The sequence below is a fragment of the Hemicordylus capensis genome, chromosome 2 (genome assembly GCF_027244095.1).
Source record: "Hemicordylus capensis ecotype Gifberg chromosome 2, rHemCap1.1.pri, whole genome shotgun sequence".
Classification (NCBI taxonomy): Eukaryota; Metazoa; Chordata; class Lepidosauria; order Squamata; family Cordylidae; genus Hemicordylus; species Hemicordylus capensis.
Window position 1 is genome coordinate 127,274,171 of NC_069658.1, and position 18,370 is coordinate 127,292,540.

General features: G+C 41.4%; 1 protein-coding gene across 11 annotated transcripts in view; it reads right to left on the minus strand.

Moving 5' to 3' along the window:
* The window catches only part of LINGO2 (leucine rich repeat and Ig domain containing 2), a 937,252-nt gene that overhangs the window by 420,302 nt on the left and 498,580 nt on the right, over positions 1-18,370 (minus strand). For 5 of the 11 annotated variants that reach the window (XR_008316636.1, XM_053298205.1, XM_053298204.1 and 2 more), the window contains one exon: positions 7,806-7,859. The exons of the other annotated variants lie outside the window; for them this stretch is intronic. The gene's annotated coding sequence lies outside the window, so the exon portion shown is untranslated. The remainder of the gene's footprint in view (positions 1-7,805; positions 7,860-18,370) is intronic. 11 annotated transcript variants of the gene reach the window in all.

Consider the following 18,370-nt stretch of genomic DNA (forward strand, 5'->3'; position numbering starts at 1 on the left):
GGTCATGTCCAATTCAGGTCAACTCCCTCACAGAACCGCGCAGGGAGCAGCCCCCCCCCCACTGAAAGTTATTTGCGGGAGGGCGGAGAAGGCTACTAGCGCCCGTTAATTTAACGGGCTGAAAAATACTAGTCTGTTAATAATATGCTAATCATACTGCCTTCTGTGAAGGTTCACCATCATAAATGGTCTTTCAGATCATATTGGGTGCTTGCTTAGGGCTGATATAGGATTGATTTACACGTTACCTGAGCAATGTGGGAGCTACCTCTATCTAGCTGCTTCAGTAACATTTGTAGGAAACAGTTATTCTGAATCAGGGGAAAGATGCAGTACTCTCCTTTCCAAAGTCACCTGGATTGCCACACAATCTTGAACTGAGTCAGATAGAGATGACAAGAGATGATGTTCTAAACTGTCTTGAAAAATTAAAATTAAGAAATCGCCAGGGCCAGATGGCACCCACCCAAGAGTCCTTAAATAACTCAAATGTGAAATTGCTGACCTCCTTGCAAAAATATGTAATGTAATCCTAATATAACACCGATTTTTAGAAAGAGATCTGGTGGGATCCAGAAAACTACAGGCCACTTAGCTTAATTTCTGTGCCGAGTAAATTGATGGAAAGCATACTTCAGGATGAAATTGTTAAACATATAGAACAGGCCTTGCTGAAGGAGAACAGGCATGGCTTCTGCAAGGGCAAGTCTTGCCTCATTAACCTTTTGGAGTTCTTGAGAGTGTCAACAGGCACGTGGCATAGTATACTTGGACTTCCAAAAAGCTTTTGACCAATTTCCCCAATAAAGGCTCTTGAGTGAACTCAGCAGTCATGGGATAAGGGAACAGGTTTGTATGTGAATTGGTAAATGGTTGAAGGACAAGAAACAGAGGGTAGGAATAAACTGACAGTAAAAAGTGCCTCCGCCAGGGATCTGTACTTGGACCATTGCTTCCTAGCATTCATAAATGATCTAGAAGTTGGGGTAAGCAGTGAGGTGGCCAGATTTGCAGATGACAACTAAACTATTTAGGGTAGTAAAATCCAAAACAGATTGTGAGGAACTCTAAAAGGCTCTGTGTGGCAGCTATTTAAAAAAAGGCCCATGCTAGGGATCTTTAGGAAGGGGATTGAAAATTAAACTGTTAATATCATAACGCCCTTATATGTGGTGCAGCCACATTTGGAGTACTGTGTACAGTTCTGGTCACCATACCTCAGAAAGGATATGATAGAACTGGAGAAGATGCAGAGGCGGCCAACCAAGATGATCAGGGGCCTAGAGACCCTTCCTTATGAGGTAAGGCTACAACACCTCGGTCTTTTTAGTTTAGAGGAAAATAAGACTACTGAGGGGTAAGATGGTGCACACATGCATGCATGGTGTGGAGAGAGAGAAATTTTTCTCCCTCTCGCATAACACAAGAACCAGGAATCCCATGAAACTGATTGCCAAGAAATTTAGGACCGACAAAAGGAAATCCTTTCTTACACAATGCATAATTAACCTATGGGATTCTCTGCCACAAGATGTGGCTTTAAGAAAGGCTTCATGGAGTACAAGTCTATCAATGACTACTAGTCTGGTGGCTCTAAGTACCAGTTGCAGGCGAGTGACAGCAGGAGAGAAGGTATGCCCTCAGCTCTTGTCTGTGGGCTTCCAAGAGCAATCTGGTGGGCCACTGTGTGAAACTGGATACTGGACTAGATAGGCTTTGGGCCAGATCCAGCAGGGCTCTTCTTGTGGCTGTGGTGTAATTTATAAAGTAATCAAGCTCTCAAAAGGGGAATTTATCACATCAGTTTCAAGGGAAGCTACTTTTTTTCTTGATGTGGTAGCTTTAATGATCTCCCCATGAAGGTGATTCTAGATTATCATTTCAGTTCAACTAGAGCAAAATTTATGTCTGCTTCTGAAGAATATTATAGCAGAAATCATTTGCGTGTAAACTGGCCCTTAATCGTCACATGAGTAATGCTTTTGGAATCTATTCCTCAGCTGATGTTGGGCAGGGTCATAGTAAAGTTGAAATGGTCCCTGGGACAAAAAGTTGAAGATGGGCCCCTGCCCACCCCTGCCCCCCACTGCCTTCTTCTTTGGAGTGGCAAGAGGGAGATCAAAGAGCAAGTTGTGGCAGGCTCACTCTTCCTCAGGGGCCCAGGGACACTTATCCCCCTCACTATTAAACCATCGCTAAGCCCCCGAATAGAGATATGCTGCATTGGTATAGTTCAGGGCTGAACAAATTTGGCCCTCCTGAAGATGTTGGACTACAGTTCCCATCATACTTAACTACTGGCCACTGTGGCTGAGGATGATGGGAGCTGTAGTCCATAAACAGCTGTTCAGGGTAGGGCTGAAATTCTGTCCAGGAACAATACATAAAATACTATAAACAAAAGTACTAATACATTAATTGCATTTAATAAAATTGAATATGATTTAAGATACTCAGTTTTCCCGTCTTCACCCTCCTAGGATTACAATAGTAAGGACATGACTTTGGAGCTCATGGAGTTCTTTCCTGTGTGAGATTATAGAAAGTGTTATGAAAACTTGCCCTTGTTTCCTTCTCACTCCTTGAAGGTCCATTAGAGAAAACCAGCTACTCCACTTCTCTAGCTCTGAAACTGCCATTTGCCAGCTGTCTCAAATTCTTCACTCAGATTTTGACACCTCTCTCTGCACACATTTCCTCCTCCTCATTAGCTCCAAGCGCCTTACCCTTGCCTAAGAGAGACCTTTCATAACCCTCCCACCTCTGCTTTTCTCACTCTTGTCTCTTTCTGTGTTAATTCCACCAAGAATGCCAGCCTTGACATGCCATTTGCCCTTTTTCTCCTACAAACATCTCCACAGGCTGAACCAGTAACCCTGTAATGTCTTCAGATATAATGGGAAGGTTGTAGGAAAATATCAGCATTTCTCTGAGAACTGCAGGTGCTTGTCCTGCTTGGCAAATCAACTTACTATATCTTTTAACTATGTTGGCAATGGAGTTTTGGAAACTGTTAACAGTTCTTATCACTGGCTTAGTTTTACGTACTTGACAAACCATGTAAGGATTTTTTTACCAATGGCCACAGAAAAGTCATTTTCCTTGATTGATTAATTGATAGGTTGATTGACTGAATGAGTGCTGTCAAGTTGGTGTCAACTCTTAGCGACCAGATTCTCTCCAGGATGGTCTCTCTTCAACTTGGCCTTTAAGGTCTCTCAGTGGTGTATTCACTGCTGTCATAATCGAGTCCATCCACCTAGCTGCTGGTCGTTCTCTTCTTCTCTTTCCTTCAATTTTTCCCAGCATTCTCAAGGGAGCTGGGTCTTGCATAATGTGTCCAAAGTATGATAGTTTGACCCTTGTCATTTGTGCCTCGAGTGAAAATTCTGGATTGATTTGTTCTATGATCCAGTCTGTCTGTCCATGGTATCCTCAAAAGTCTTCTCCAGCACCAAAGTTCAAAAGTGTCAATACTCTTTCTGTCTTGCTTCTTCAGTGTCCAGCTTTCGCATCCATAGAATGTCACGGGAAAAACCATTGTCTGAACAATTCTAATCTTTGTATGTGTAAACACGTCATGGCGTCTAAATATCCTTTCCAAAGCCTTCATTGCAACCCTACCAAATGCTTGTCTGTGGCGTATTTCTTGACTGCTGGATCATTTACTAATGACGGTCAATCCTAAAAGGCAGAAACTATCTACCACTTCAGTGTCTTCTTTATCAATTCTGAGGCTGGTTCCTGTATCTGTTGTCATCAGTTTAGTCTTCTTTACATTTAGTTGCAGTCCCATCTTTTCACTGTGCTCCTTGACTTTCATTACTAGAGCTTGCAGATCATCCACATTCTCAGCTATCAGAGTGGTGTCATCAGCATAGCGCAGGTTATTGCTGTTTCTTCCTCCAACTTTCAAACCATGCTCATCTTCTTCCAATCCAGCTTCTCTCAGTATATGCTCAGCATATAAATTGAATAAAGAAGGAGAAAGTACACAGCCTTGTCTTACTCCTTTGCCGATCTGGAACCAGTCTGTTTCACCATGGTCCGTCTGAACTGTGGCTTCCTGTCCTGTGTACAGGTTTCTCATGAGAACAGTGAGATGTTCTGGGATGCCCATTTTCCTAAGGATATTCCACAACTTGACATGGTCGATGCAATCAAAGGCTTTTCTGTAGTCAATAAAGCACATATTGACTTCTTTCTGGTATTCTTTGGCTTTCTCAATTATCCAATGAAATTAAAATAAAGCCTGTTTTGTCTCCTGCCTGATAAGTACTGTAAGTACGGGGTTGGGTGATTAGGGAGGAGTGGGGAGGAGGGATGGGCTGAATCTTTGGACTAATTTGAAATGACGCCTTTGAATTGGACTGAAGTGGATTTGTCTGTTCCCACCCACACCATCAAAACATCAAATCAAATTGATTTGAAGCAACATGCTGGCTTCAAATCAAGTTTGCACATCCCTATAAAACAGATCTGAAGGAGCCTGAGGCATATCAAGCTATGAAATCAAACCATTTAGTGATTACTTGGTGCAGGACACAGAGGCAAATACTGTTTGAAAAATATTTCTTATGCTTTTACAGGTCTTAGAAGTATGAAGCTATGGGGAGGGGGTTAAAAAGAAAACTAGCTCAACAGTTCATGACCATATTAATTTTCTAATTCAGTGTTCTTGTGCATGACAGATATTTCTGGGGACCTCCTGCTTCAGTGATCCACACTGTTTTCCCTTTTTCCCAAGATGCTGGATACTTGTTTAAGTAGAAAAGCTGGTGGACTAATTGGCTTGAACCTCAGGGGCCACAATTTGAGCTCAGAGTTTGGCAGCTTAACATCAGCGTGCTTGGAAAAAAGGGCTGTTGGTGAGGCAAATCCCTGTAAAGGAAAATGCAGCTCAAGGATACTGCTTGAGCATCTCAGTTTTGGTTTGATATATCAGAGAACTTCAAGAAAATGGGAGAAAAAGAAGACAGTTCAGAAAGGGATTGTCTAAGGCCCACAGGAGGTAAAAAGAGAACAATCTGACAACATATATTTGGAAGAAACTGACTGCACTGTAGAAAGGGTAAGGTTTTTTGTTTTTTTTTAAAGAAGCTTGTATTTTTATCCTAAAAAAAGGAACTTCTATCAATGATAGTGCATTTGTTGGGGCAGTCAGTGCTATCGGATCAGGCAATTAATGCAAGACCAAACCCTTAATATAGAGGCACAGCTTTAGAAAAGACTTAAAGCATACTTCATGATACTCTACAGAGGCACTGTGATTTGAATCATATTGGCCAGAAGCTAGGCCAGTCTTCTTCAAAATTACCAAAGGGGATTAGATTTTTCCCCCTGCACTGGCCAAATAAAACAATAGTTTGAGCTCTCCTCCCAAATTCCAACAACTGCATCTTGTGTACTTGCATCTATGGAGGCAGAGCTAAATTAATTTCCACTCTGTCTCTGGCAATTTTTTAAACACTAGTGTTGAACAACTTGTCACTGAGCCAGAGGAAGATCCACTAACATTCTAGTTGCACTCAAGAGTACCCAGACAACCAATTCTCCCCCCGCCATCCCACCATACACACACCAGCCGCAGGGCCATCCCGACAGTCATATCCTAAAGGCGTATCCATATCAGGGTTGTACACAAGGCTATTATGATTCCCACAATGGCAGTGGCCCTTTTTCATACAAATAGTGCATCTCCCTGCACAACTCTTGGCTGCAAGTTTGCAATGTGCTTCTGAGACACTAGTGTGGGAAATGCCTGCTATAGTGAACTTGATGTGTCCACATGCCTTGCAATCCAAGTGAATGGCCTTCTCAAGACCAAACTGCAGGGTGTGTGTGTGTGTGTGTGAATTAAATTTGTATGATGGTAACTCTCCTCTTTTTATCATCTCCCACCTTTTGCAAAGATGATTTGATGATGCACTATGTCTTTGTCTGCACACTGCATCATCAAATCTGCATTCTTATGAGGAAGTCTAACCCACTCCCTGAACTGGAACTCTAGGATCCTGCTGCAGAAAGATGTGAAGAGAAAGACATGCATACTTTGTCCAAAAGGTTCAGCTAGATTTTATCACCAGCTTGACCCCACCTAAGCTGAGAGTTTGGCTTATGACAAGTACAAGTCTTCACACTAGCTCCAATGGTTCACTTTTCAATACCAAGAAAAGCAGTTTTCTTATTTTCATTTCGAGTGGACAAAATAAAATCTCAAAAGAATAAATTAAACAAATAACTCCCCCATTCAGTTGTACCCAATACTATTACGCTATACAGTGCAATAAGGCAATAAACACAGTAGTAAAAAAGGGGGGAGGCCTTGATACACAAGTCTAGTTTTTAGCACCATAAAAATGCACTTTCTAGAGACTAGCACATTATGGCTTAAGTAAAGCTCTTCATTAGATAGTGTGAGAAAATGAGGCATGAAAGGAAGATATAAAAGCCTTCTTAATAGTTCCTGTGCAGATAATGTAGGCCAAAGACAATCAATAGCCACGCCTCATTTACTTTATGTCTTTGAGCACTTAGAGGCAAAATGTTAGTGTTTTCTGTACTGTTGGGCACCTCGGCTCTCCAGCAGTAATGAAAAAATGGATTTGCATATGATGATGTAATTTGACACAAACTTCTGGTCAAGTTACAGATTTTCATTGCTATTTAATGGGGAAGGGAACACCTACTCTACTGGGTCGAGTTCATTTTTTAAAAATCACTTCACCAAGGCATAAAACAGTTTTCTCATTTAATAAATCACCAGAATGTCACCAAAATGACCCCAGTGGTCCAAATAAAAGTAGAGAAACTAAAATACTGAATTACATTTAGTGCACATTAAAGAGCAAAAACCAAAAAGCTTATGCCAGCTTTTAAAAAAGATACAAATCTGATAATTGTCAGTTTGAGAAACATATGGCTCCAAATACATTCTACAAATGGTTAGTTTATCTTCCAAAATATTGTTGCTTGCCATAATTATATCACTGTCATGCCTTGATGATGCCAGTTTCAATTCAGATGACAGTGAAGGCTTAGTTGCCAATGTGTTTTAAAATGTTGTTCTTTTCTTGCACAAATAAATACTGCAGCAATTCACAAGTCCAAGTGAGTGGGTCGGCAGTGGGGAGGCTGAGCAAACCCAACCTTCCATCCAGAAGATTAGTAAAGGTGTGCTGGGAGCATGAACCGAAGGACCTCTAGAGAGCCAGGATGACATGTCCCAGCCTCCAGGTATCCCACAAGGCACCTCATGTCAAGCACAGAGCATTGGGGAATTCCCCCAGGAGACGGGTGCTCTAGGTACCCTTCTCTGTCTCCTTGGGCTGTATGCAGCCCGAGGAGCCACATGATTCCAGAGCCCGGGTTAATGGCACACTCTCTTTCCTTAACCCTGACTAACAGCTGGATTAAAAAGCTGGGCCAGCGATGCTGCCCTGCTGGGATTGGGCCCAATCCAAATGGTTCTTACACACACAGCCTAACCTATGCTAGGCTTCCCTACCATGGGTTAGACTACATATGAGAACAGCTTTGATGGTTAAAGGCTGATTTGTCAGGGCCAGTCATACTGAATTTGGATGTGGACGGTGTTATCCAGCCCTAGGCTGAGTTCACACTTATTAGCAGTTTGCACTGTGGGGTAGAACTGGAAATAACTACTTTAGGCAGAAGGTACTACTTTGTTAACCACACAACAATTCCATGTCAGGCAGCCATTACTTTTATCACACCTAACTAATTCAGGCTTAATACTACCTGTCAATGGATCTTTATTTTTTATTAAAATATTTGGATCCTACCTTTGGGGGCCAAAACGGCTGTGTCAGGCAGCAAACAGTAAACCAGTACTAAAGCTAAAATAGAAACATAATATACAAAACAATCAGCCAAAAATAATTAAAACAACAGTAATTTATTGTTCTACTGAATCATTATGGATTTTATTGTTTTTAACGGTTCTTGTAAACAGACAAGGTGATTTTAAGAAAGGTCATATAGAAATTTAACTATAAATTAATAAATAAGCTTGATAAAAATGAGAAACCAGTGAAGAGTGGGAACAAAAATGAAACATAAAAGACAGTAAGGCAGGGACAGAGTGACTTTCATCCAGTAGGGACTTCTGCAGTTTTTATCCTGGGGACAAAAAGCAGGGCCTCTCCAAGGAAGATCTTAAAATAGAAGTAGGATATGGAAGGTATCCTAGACCTAGATCCTTTAGGGATTGAAACTGTAGTGGACTGTAGTGATGCTGAAACAGGCTTGTTAAGTTTATTGAACAAAGTTATTGAAGTCCATTACTTAAATATTACCAAATTATAAACAGTCCTACTCTGAGTGAAAGACCATCCTAACAGAGAAAAAAAACCAGTCTAAAGCATCCATTAAGAAATACAAACTGGCCAATCAGTCTACAGAACTGATGACTGAACATTCTAAACTCTACACTAAGCCTATAAAGGTAAAGTTGTGACGTTGAGTCGGTGTCGACTCGGGGCGACCACAGAGACCTGTGGTTGTCTTTGGTAGAATAATGGAGGGGGTTTACCATTGCCATCTCGGAGACCATGCAGTATGAGATGATGCCTTTCAGTATATTCTTATATCGCTGCTGCCCAATATAGGTGTTTCCCATAGTCTGGGAAACATACCGGGGGGATTCAAACCAGCAACCTCTTGCTCCCTATGCAAGTTACTTCCCCACTATGCCATTAGGTGGCCATACACAGATATAAATACAAAACATCAGTGGCAAGAACAAAGACAATGTATACACATACATCCCAACATTCTCCATCCCATTTTCTTATGCCTTAATTAATAAGCCCAGTTGCCATCCACAAATTTTGAAACTGTTCTCTGGTTAATGATTTTGTCAGTATGACTGCAATCTTTTCTTCTGAAGCACAATATTTTATATCAATAATATTTGTATTTTGTAACTCTCTTACAAAATGATATTTCACATCAATATGTTTACTTATCTGTGTAATCTTCTCATTTTGTGACAGAATAATACAACTTGGATTTTCTTCATATATCATAACAGGCTTCAATGCAACTACCCCAAAATCTTCTAGAAGTCTATGCAACCAAATAATCTCTTGACAAGCTTGTGCCATGGATATATACTCAGCTTCAGTTGAAGATATAGTTACAATAGATTGTTTCTTGCTTAACCATGAGATTGCTTCTCCTCCATTGAAAAATACATTGCTACTAGTTGACTTTCTGTGGTCTCTATCTTCAACCCAATTGGCATCCTTGTATCCTACTAGCTTGGGTTGCTCACATGATGGCAGTACTAATTCCAGATCTGCTGTGCAGACCTTTAAAGATTGTGCAATTATTTTAAGTGCAATCTTGTCCGTCTTTGTCTGTGAATTCATTTTCCTACACAGTATTCCAACTGCTGCTGCAATGTCGGGATGTGATACAGTTGTAATGAACTGTAACTTTCCAATTCCCATTCTGTAGTTTTCATTGCTTTCCAGAGACTCATTGGATTCTATCTCCTTTAAGAAACCCACTTCCACTGGAGTACTCATCTCATTTGCCTTTGTTAAACCAAGACACTCAATTAAGTCTATTATTTTGCCTCTGATTGAGTGTAAAACTTCTATTATCTTGCCTTTTATCTGTATCCCGAGAAATTTAACCCAAATCTTTAATTTCTACTTGTTTATTTAAATTCTTCACTATCTCATCATAATATTTCTCACCCTGATGACAAACAATCAGATCATCTACATACATAAGAATGAATGTCAATCTTCCATCTCTATTTCTAGAGTACAAACAAGGATCAGCTTTTCTCTGTCTAAATCGTTCTTCCAGAAGCAATTGACTTAATTTACCAGTCCAAGCTCTAGATGCTTGTTTAAGTCTGTATATATTTATCTGTAGTTTACACACAAGCATTTCTTTACCTAACTCCTCAAAACCTAGAGGCTGCTGCATCTCTCTCTCTCTCTCTCTCTCTCTCTCTCTCTCTCTCTCTCTCTCTCTCTCTCTCTCTATCCTCTTTGATATCACCATACAAAAATGCAGTCTTTACATCTAAATGATACACATCCATTTCCTTAGATGCAGCAATTGCAAGTAACAGTCTAAATGCAAAATGCAAAATCCATTTCATGCACATCCGTAGTCATTATGTAATACAATAATGTAGTATGGAGTCTCCATATGGTGCATTGCACTCCTTATGCTACAACGATGTGGTCTCCATATGGAATGGAGTCTCCATATGGTGTGATTGAAAGAGCCACCATATGGAGGCTGTTCATTTGTAGCAATAATTACAGAACAACTACAGCAGTTCAATGGCCATGTTCAAATACAACTAAGGAGCTGATGGGATCTGAGCTGTTGGTGACTGACCAGGAGAGGGATCTTGGGGTCGTAGTGGACAGCTCGTCGAAAGTGTCAACTCAATGTGCGGCAGCTGTGAAAAAGGCCAATTCCATGCTAGGGATCATTAGGAAGGGGATTGAAAATAAAACTGCTAATATTATAATGCCCATATACAAAACTATGGTGCGTCCACACTTGGAGTACTGTGTACAATTCGGGTCACCACATCTAAAAAATGACATTGTAGAACTGGAAAAGGTGCAGAGGAGGGCAACCAAGATGATCAAGGGCCTAGAGCACCTTTCTTATGAGGCTAGGCTACAACACCTGGGGCTATTTAGTTTAGAAAAAAGACGACTGCAGGGAGACATGATAGAAGTCTATAAAATCCTGCATGAGGTGGAGAAAGTGGAAAGAGAGAAATTCTTCTCCCTCTCACAAAATGCTAGAACCAGGTGTCATCCCATGAAACTGATTGCCAGGAAATCTAGGACCAGAAAACGGAAGTACTTTTTCACACAGCGCATAATCAACTTGTAGAATTCTCTGCCACGAGATGTGGTAACAGCCAACAACCTGGATGGCTTTAAGAGGGGTTTGGATACCTTCATGGAGGAGAGGTCTATTGACGGCTGCTAGTCGGAGGGCTCTAGGCCACCTCCAGCCTTGGGGGCGGGGTGCCTCTGGGTACCAGTTGCGGGGGAGTAACAGCAGGAGAGAGGGCATGCCCTCAACTCCTGCCGGTGGCTTCCAGCGGCATCTGGTGGGCCACTGTGCAAAACGGGATGCTGGACTAGATGGGCCTTGGGCCTGATCCAGCAGGGCTGTTCTTATGTTCTTATGAGTATAATGTCTACCCCAATTGTTCCCTATTCACATGTTGTGTTCAACATAAGTACACTTGAAGGGGCCTGTACTCAAGTTTGCTTACATTGTCATTCACACAAAAACATGTAGATCGGTACTGACATCTGTACAACATAATTTCTCAATTGGACTCAAGTCTTCTATTAACACTATCCTTGGAACTTTATACAGAGTTCTATATAAAGTTCCAAGAATATTTTAGGGCTGATCCTGAAGACCTGTACATGTGTGTTCTCACCTTATGCAAGCTGCATATTCCTACTGGATTCAAAATCAATAGGAGCATTCATTTCCTAAAAGAAGATGCCAATTTACCATTTTGTGGGAGAATTGCAGTTTATACAAGATCTGCTTATGCACAAGAAAATGGTTGACCTCTTAGGTTAAAGTAAACAACTAGCAATGTGCTGTGTTGAAGGGTGATGCTTTTGGTCTCCTTTCACATTGTAACTTCCAATGATAAATTTATCTGAGGTGAATGCACATTTGCTGTATCTCATCTACCTCTTGTTGCCCTGAGAGCTTCTCATTTATTTTTGACAAGACATCACTGAAGCATACAATTGAACCATGCCAAAGGTGCTTGTAGGACAAACAACATGATTAATAAAGACAAATAAGCTAAAGGAGGAGGCAATAACACTGAAAGGTTCAGAGGGGAAATTCTCTTTTAAACCAAAACACGGCACCTAATCAGACCATCTTCACATGCAATGATGGTCACTTGGATACCAGCTGAAACTGGCCCTGAGTGGTGGCAGGTCCACATGGATAGCTTCCCATAGGCAACAATAGCTCACTGAGTGAGACTGGCTGTCACCATACAATTGGCCTCCGAAATGAAAATTCCTCTTTGCAGTTGGTTATGCCATGAACAAATGACCTGGATTGTCAATAGGCTGAACACGGTTCAACATTTGCAGGTAGGGATGTGTGTGTGAGCAGTGTGATGTGCAGTGAATTCATGAGAACATATTGAATCACAATGATCGGGCCTTGCCATGATAGCATGGAGTCAAATTCACTCAATTTAAATCTTGTCTAATCTGACTGATTACAGTATAAATGCAGACATCCTGCTTTTCTTAATTTGTCAGGAGTCTTACGGTGCAGAGTTAAAAACATAAATGCAGAGTTATAAACAAAGGTATTGTGGCACTTGAGACAAGGCACCCAATGCTGCCTTGCCCCACTCCTCCTTCAAAATGGAAAAGCTTTGAAAGTGGCACGGGGTGGTGAGGAAGAGGGCAGGTTGCCAGCAGCCTCCTCGTCTCTCCTCTTGCTTCTTGCAGGCTTTGCAAAGGCATCTTGCCACCTTGCTGGTGGCCCAATAATCCACTGCCTGAGGTGACTGTCGCCCTCTGCCTCATGAAAGTGTCACCCCTGGAGGGTCACAATCTGTATTGATATTTTGTTTGGTGACACTTGTGATGGGGATTGCGAATACAACAAACAGGGACTGCAAATCTTTTCATATTATACATGCTTATACAGTGTATGTGTGTGTGTGTGTGTTTGTGTGTCTGTGTGTGTGTTTTAATGGCAATGTTGGAACGTTGTTATGTTAGATTCTGTCTAGAAGTCTATCTGGTCCAACATTGCCATTAAAAAGAGATCTGGTCCAATGTTCTCTTTCCAGCAATTTTCAAGCCATACCTCTTGGAAACTCATAAGAAGGCAGAAGGGAGATGAGATAGTCATTCTCAGGATCTGATGACCAGAAATGCACTACCAACAGAACATGGACTTACAATGGCTATTCAGCATGGGCTAGATCTATCCTTCATTCATGAGTGCGTTGTTTTGCATCTGATCATGATTGTTAGGGACTGTATGGTGCCAACACACTGGCCAGTGGTGTAAAGACTTGCCCTTGCATGTCCCACATTTCCCCCAATGGGCAGGCAGCAGTGACACCACCACCAGGGAAAATGCTGGTAGAGAGTAAGGGAGGGAGGGTCCCTCTTGTTAATAAACCGGTTCCTGCATAACATCCTGGGCTGGAGTTCTCACAGGACCCCCCTTCTTCTCCTCAGCAAGACCGTGATGCTTGCCAGACCCTATTTAAAACTAAAAAGGCTGGTGATGATGTGGGGATGATTGAGGAGAATGGCAAAGGCATCTAGAAAGGCACAGACCCTGTAATTCCCCACACTGCAGTACAGAGGCAGCTAGGTCTTCCTGGAAGGGAGACAGGGATGCTAGGTGTGGAAACCGTTCAGTTCCCTGCACTTTATTCTGAGGTGAAAGGGGGGCATGTATCGGAGGCAAGCCTAAGACCCTACAGCTATTAGTGACAGTGAATGCTGCTGAGAAGTAGGTAACATCCATAAACAAAAATCTGTAAGCTTTCAGTACCATCATGCCAAGCAACTGATTTTCCTGACAAACACTATTATAATGCCACAGAAGGTAGAGTGTCTCAGCAAGAAGCACTGTGACAAGAAGGGCACTGCAGTGCAAAGTAATAACTATGTATTTGAAATCAAACAAGATCTCTGTGTTAAGGACTAACATAGCTTGTGTAGTTTTTCGCCATTATGCTGCTTTAGGTATTCTTCTTCATAGTGATAGTAGAAGCAGGGGAGCTACCTCTGGTGAAATGAGACACAACAGCAGCTTGTGCACTGCGAAGAAATTTAAACAAGTAGTTTGTAACTTTCTATACATGTATACAACTTCTTGTTCCCCAGCTTTGTAGTGATAGACATAAAGAAGGGCATTATGCCTGCCTCCCATCATTTTGATGATCTTCAATAAAAAATTCAAATATGTATCATAGGTTTATGCATATTATGCAAAATATGCAGAGGCACCTTTTGAAAAGTGGAGAGACTGGGAGCCCTTTGGGGACAGTGAGCCAACTTTATGTTTATTTCTCTATGCAAACCACTTTGGGAACTTTTGTTGATTAGCAGTATATAAATGCCCCTCGTCATTTACGGAACAATCGGCATGCTCATGATTGGAACATCTTATCAGTAGTAGCTGTGATACCTTTGTGTGGACTCAGAAGCTGTGTGAACTCAGTGGTCTGTAACAATACATATTTGTGCGCTCTTCCGGGGGCGGGGGGGTAGCCTATATTCAGAATGGTGTTGCGCTAGTGCAAGGAAGGATTAAGAACGTAAGAACATAAGAACAGACCTGCTGGATCAGGCCCAAGGCCCATCTAGTCCAGCAACCTGCTTCACACAGTGGCCCACCAGATGCCGCTGGAAGCCACAGGCAGGAGTTGAGGACATGCTGTTACTCCCCTGCAACTGGTACTCAGAGGCATCCTGCCTTTGAGGCTGGAGGTGGTCTATAACCCTTCAACTAGTAGCCAATGATAGACCTCTCCTCCATGAAGTTATCCAAACCCTTCTTAAAGCCATCCAGGTTGTTGGCTGTCGCCACATCTTGTGGCAGAGAATTCCACAAGTGGATTATGTGTTGTGAGAAAAAATACTTCCATTTGTTGGTCCTAGATTTTTTGTTGGTCCTACAGCCAGCATGGTGTAGTGGTTAGAGTGCTGGACTAGGACCGGGGAGACCTGAGTTCAAATCCTCATTCAGCCATGAAACTAGCTGGGTGACTCTGAGCCAGTCACTTCTCTCTCAGCCTAACCTACTTCACAGGGTTGTTGTGAAAAAGAAACTCAAGCATGTAGTACACCGCTCTGGGCTCCTTGGAGGAAAAGCAGGATATAAATGTAAAAATAATAATAAAATAGCAATAATAATAATAATAATAGATTTCCCAGCAATCAATTTCATGGGATGACCCCTGGTTCTAGAGTTATGGGAGAGGGAGAATAATTTCCCTCTATCCACTTTCTACACACCATGCAGGATTTTATAGACCTCTATCATGTCTCCCCGCAGTTGTCTTTTTTCTAAACTAAAAAGCCCCAGGTGTTGTAGCCTTGCCTCATAAGAAAGGTGCTCTAGGCCCCTAATCATCTTGGTTGCCCTCTTCTGTACCTTTTCCAGTTCTACAATGTCCTTTTTTAGATGTGGTAACCAGAATTGTACACAGTACTCCAGGTGTGGCCACACCATTGTTTTGTATAAGGGTGTTATTGTTTTGGCCATTGGCCGTAAATAAAGTATCTATCCATCTATAAGGGCATTATAATATTAGCCGTTTTATTTTCAATCCCCTTCCTAATGATCCCCAGCATGGAATTGGCCTTTTTCACAGCTGCCGCACATTGAGTCGACACTTTCAACGAGCTGTCCACCACGACCCCAAGATCCCTCTCCTGGTCAGTCGTCGATAGCTCAGATGCCATCAGCCTAAACTTGAAGTTGGACTTCTTTGTCCCAATGTGCATTACTTTAAAGTTGCCAACATTGAACCGCATTTGCCACTTTGCTGCCCACTCCCCCAGTTTAGAGAGATCCTTTTGGAGCTCCTCACAATCTGTTTTGGATTTCACTACCCAAAAGAGTTTGGTATCATCTGCAAATTTGGCCACCTCACTGCTTACCCCTACTTCTAGATCACTTATGAATCAATTAAAAAGCACCGGTCCCAGTACATATCCCTGGAGGACCCCACTTCTTACTTCCCTTCATTGTGAAAACTCTCCATTTATACCTACCCTCTGTTTACCTACAAGGACATTGTGCAGAGAAAGGGATGTCTGTTTTAGATTAGTTCTCATACTAGTAGAAGATGTGGACAGGTTGCACAGTGGTGCACAACTAATTGTACAACAGGCTGCAAAATCTTGTACCTGTTCCAAAGAAAGCATTCTGCTAGTGTTTGAACAGCATTGCAGAACCCCACGACATCATGAAGCTCTGCAGACTTCTTAAAGGCACACAACTTCTCTCACTGCATGAATGCAGGGCTAGTTTGGATGTCTGCAAATATATTTTAGTTCAATACATACATATTTTATCAATCACTGGAAATGATAAACATGTATGATGGGACTAAAGGCCTATTGGTGTGACTGGTATTTTATCATCAATGTAGAATCTGTGCAAATGAGTTCACCATGCACTTTGTTTCTCTCATCCCCATCCTTATTTGGCAATCGTAAATTTAGGTTTGCTGGATATGATGCCAATTTATCCACAAGAAATATGTTTGTCACAAGGCAATTAATTGTGGCAACTTAAAAAGATTATAATGTGGAATGGTCCCATGTAGAGGTGTGGGATGTGTTCATGATAGCTCCCTTCTACATCAGGGCTGCTCAACTTCAGATGATGGCTTACAACTCCCAAATTTTATATATATATATATATATATATATATATATATATATATATATATATATATATATATAATTTCTATACCTCCCAAAACTTGCATCTGGGCGGTTTACAATTACAATAATTTAAAACATTTACAATCCAATATTAAAAACATTTAAACTATGATCCCTAGCTATTGATCACTATGGTTGGGGATTATTGGAGTTGTAGTCCAAAAACAGCTAGGGGGCTTAAGTTGAGCAGGCCTGTCCTACATGAACCTCCCTAGACATCTTTGGATGGTGTCCTACTTATGATGCCTTCTTTATTGCAGCAAGGTTGGCATCTACTATCAATAGAAAGGTGCTAACTATTTAACAACGCTGCATTTTTCTAAATTTCGGGTTTTATTTGCTCAGGCCTGGTTAAATGTGTTGCCCTCTTCTCTTTTGGAACAGAGGTTTGCTAAAGATCATCCTGTAACGGTTTTTTCCCCTTGTAGCGCTGGCCTCTTGGAAACTGTTACCCATGTTTTGTTATATTGTTCTTTGTTTTGGGACGCCAGAGAATAATTTATTTTCCCTCTGTTACTTAAATTTCCTGGAAGGTGTGAGCCTTTTTACACATATTATTGCCTTGCGGATTTAAGCTCTGAGATTACAAAAACTGTAGCTAAATTTTTTTATATAGCCATTAGGTTAAGATCTCAATTAAGCGCTTAATTGTGGGAGCTGCTTATTGTTTTTAAGTAACTTATTATGAATTATTGTATTTTGTTTTATTGTGTTTTAGCATTGATTATTGATCATTGTATTGGACATATTTGCTACCTCTATACTTGATGGCCAATGGCTGTAATAAAATTGATGATGATCTACTATCAATAGGGTCTTTTTGGAAGTAGCACCTTGATTATAAAATTGTTTCCCCTTTGAAGTTTGTAGAATAACCTGGTTGCTGGTTTTATGGAAACACATCAGGGCTATTCTGTTACAATAGTCCTTCAGTAAATAGTGTTAGCGTGTTCACTGTTCCCTTGCTAATTCATGTATAGTTTCAAATAGATCTAAATTAGTTTTAGACTTGAGCTTCTGATTTTATTTCAGAATATATTTAGATGTAATTGTTGTGTTGTTCATTATTGTAAAATGCCATGTCAGTCCATAGTCTCTGAGAAGTACCTGCCATAGGTGTATGCATGAATCAATTTTTGTGATTCCATTTGAGCTCCAATAGGAAAAAAACACCTCACATTCATTCATCGAAAACAGCCAGCTTGGCCAGCTGCCACAATGAATCAACCTCAAATTACTCAAATCAATTCTAGTAATTTAAGTTCAATTTCAAGGCCCATTTTTCTGGGGAGAGCTAGAAAAAATGGGCCTCAAAATGGTGTCATTTTTTTGGTCAAAAAAATGGCCAACCAAAATGACCAAATTGGGGTAGGTAAGTAGACCAGCCCTCCTTTTTGGACTTAAGAGCATCTGCCCGCCTCGGGGGACTGGTCTATCCAGGGAGATCAGTCCTCTGAAGCGGGCTGACATGCCAAGTCCAGAGTAGAGGGCTGGTCTACCCTCCGACCCCAATTGGTAGATCAGCTTTCTCTGGAAAAATGATGCTCAAATCAATCTCTTTGACCTTGAATTGAGCCCTCTATTTTAAGGGTGATTTGACTTGAGGTAGAACCCCTAAATCACCCGATTCAACCCAAATTGATTCAAGGTTGAATCGAATTGCACATCCCTAACTTGCAGTCTCAATTTTAAGCTTCAGCAGACAGGTAAGCAATCAGAGGCAGCAAAAGCCCAAAATCAGCATTTTGGCCACCACACTGTGGAGCTGAAGCCAGAATCAGCAAGCACAGTACCTGTGGTACTACTTTAGCAATGGACTGAGGCCTACTTCCTTAGAGCTGAAATGGTCCTGTAAGAAGGTGTGCACCTTAGGC